Genomic DNA, 2,500 nt, shown 5'->3' on the forward strand with positions numbered 1-2,500 from the left:
GCCACCCGGGGGTTCCAGGGTGCTGAGATGGCTGACGTTTTGCTCCGCTCTCGACGGTCACCGCGCAATGCAAGAACAGGCCAAAAACTGGCCAAAACGGCCCAAAAACGGGCCAAAACTGGCCATTTTTGGCTGCACGAGCGAGCGGCGAGCGGCGGACAGCGAGCGAAGCGAGAGGCAGGCACCGTCCCTGCTATACGAAAGCCCATCCAGCCCTGTGCCACCCGGGGGGGTTCCAGGGTGCTGAGATGGCTGACGTTTTGCTCCGCTCTCGACGGTCACCGCGCAATGCAAGAACAGGCCAAAAACTGGCCAAAACGGCCCAAAACGGGCCAAAACTGGCCATTTTTGGCTGCACGAGCGAGCGGCGAGCGGCGGACAGCGAGCGAAGCGAGAGGCAGCACCGTCCTGCTATACGAAAGCCCCATCCAGCCCTGTGCCACCCGGGGGGGGTTCCAGGGTGCTGAGATGGCTGACGTTTTGCTCCGCTCTCGACGGTCACCGCGCAATGCAAGAACAGGCCAAAAAACTGGCCAAAACGGCCCAAAAACGGGCCAAAACTGGCCATTTTTGGCTGCACGAGCGAGCGGCGAGCGGCGGACAGCGAGCGAAGCGAGAGGCAGCACCGTCCCTGCTATACGAAAGCCCCATCCAGCCCTGTGCCACCCGGGGGGTTCCAGGGTGCTGAGATGGCTGACGTTTTGCTCCGCTCTCGACGGTCACCAGCGCAATGCAAGAACAGGCCAAAAACTGGCCAAAACGGCCCAAAAACGGGCCAAAACTGGCCATTTTTGGCTGCACGAGCGAGCGGCGAGCGGCGGACAGCGAGCGAAGCGAGAGGCAGCACCGTCCCTGCTATACGAAAGCCCCATCCAGGCCCTGTGCCACCCGGGGGGTTCCAGGGTGCTGAGATGGCTGACGTTTTGCTCCGCTCTCGACGGTCACCGCGCAATGCAAGAACAGGCCAAAAACTGGCCAAAACGGCCCAAAAACGGGCCAAAACTGGCCATTTTTGGCTGCGCGAGCGAGCGGCGAGCGGCGGACAGCGAGCGAAGCGAGAGGCAGCACCGTCCCTGCTATATACGAAAGCCCCATCCAGCCCTGTGCCACCCGGGGGGTTCCAGGGTGCTGAGATGGCTGACGTTTTGCTCCGCTCACGACGGTCACCGCACCACGCAAGAACGGACCAAAAACAGGCCAAAACAGCCCAAAAACGGGCCAAAACTGGCCATTTTTGGCTGAGCGAGCGAGCGGTGAGCGGCGAACAGCGAGCGAAGCGAGAGGCAGCACCGTCCCTGCTATACGAAAGCCCCATCCAGCCCTCGTGCCACCCGGGGGTTCCAGGGTGCTGAGATGGCTGACGTTTTGCTCCGCTCTCGACGGTCACCGCGCAATGCAAGAACAGGCCAAAAACTGGCCAAAACGGCCCAAAAACGGGCCAAAAACTGGCCATTTTTGGCTGCACGAGCGAGCGGCGAGCGGCGGACAGCGAGCGAAGCGAGAGGCAGCACCGTCCCTGCTATACGAAAGCCCCATCCAGCCCTGTGCCACCCGGGGGTTCCAGGGTGCTGAGATGGCTGACGTTTTGCTCCGCTCTCGACGGTCACCGCGCAATGCAAGAACAGGCCAAAAACTGGCCAAAACGGCCCAAAAACGGGCCAAAACTGGCCATTTTTGGCTGCACGAGCGAGCGGCGAGCGGCAGACAGCGAGCGAAGCGAGAGGCAGCACCGTCCCTGCTATAACGAAAGCCCCATCCAGCCCTGTGCCACCCGGGGGGTTCCAGGGTGCTGAGATGGCTGACGTTTTGCTCCGCTCTCGACGGTCACCGCGCAATGCAAGAACAGGCCAAAAAACTGGCCAAAACGGCCCAAAAAACGGGCCAAAACTGGCCATTTTTGGCTGCGCGAGCGAGCGGCGAGCGGCGGACAGCGAGCGAAGCGAGAGGCAGCACCGTCCCTGCTATATACGAAAGCCCCATCCAGCCCTGTGCCACCCGGGGGGTTCCAGGGTGCTGAGATGGCTGACGTTTTGCTCCGCTCACGACGGTCACCGCACCACGCAAGAACGGACCAAAAACAGGCCAAAACAGCCCAAAAACGGCCAAAACTGGTCATTTTTGGCTGCGCGAGCGAGCGGCGAGCAGGCGAACAGCGAGCGAAGCGTGAGGCAGCACCGTCCCTGCTATACGAAAGCCCCATCCAGCCCTGTGCCACCCGGGGGGTTCCAGGGTGCTGAGATGGCTGACGTTTTGCTCCGCTCACGACGGTCACCGCGCCATGCAAGAACGGACCAAAAACAGGCCAAAACAGCCCAAAAACGGGCCAAAACTGGCCATTTTTGGCTGAGCGAGCGAGCGGTGAGCGGCGAACAGCGAGCGAAGCGAGAGGCAGCACCGTCCCTGCTATACCGAAAGCCCCATCCAGCCCTGTGCCACCCGGGGGGTTCCAGGGTGCTGAGATGGCTGACGTTTTGCTCCGCTCACGACGGTCGCCGTGCCA

The sequence above is a fragment of the Musa acuminata genome, unplaced genomic scaffold (genome assembly GCF_036884655.1).
Source record: "Musa acuminata AAA Group cultivar baxijiao unplaced genomic scaffold, Cavendish_Baxijiao_AAA HiC_scaffold_78, whole genome shotgun sequence".
Lineage (NCBI taxonomy): Eukaryota > Viridiplantae > Streptophyta > Magnoliopsida > Zingiberales > Musaceae > Musa > Musa acuminata.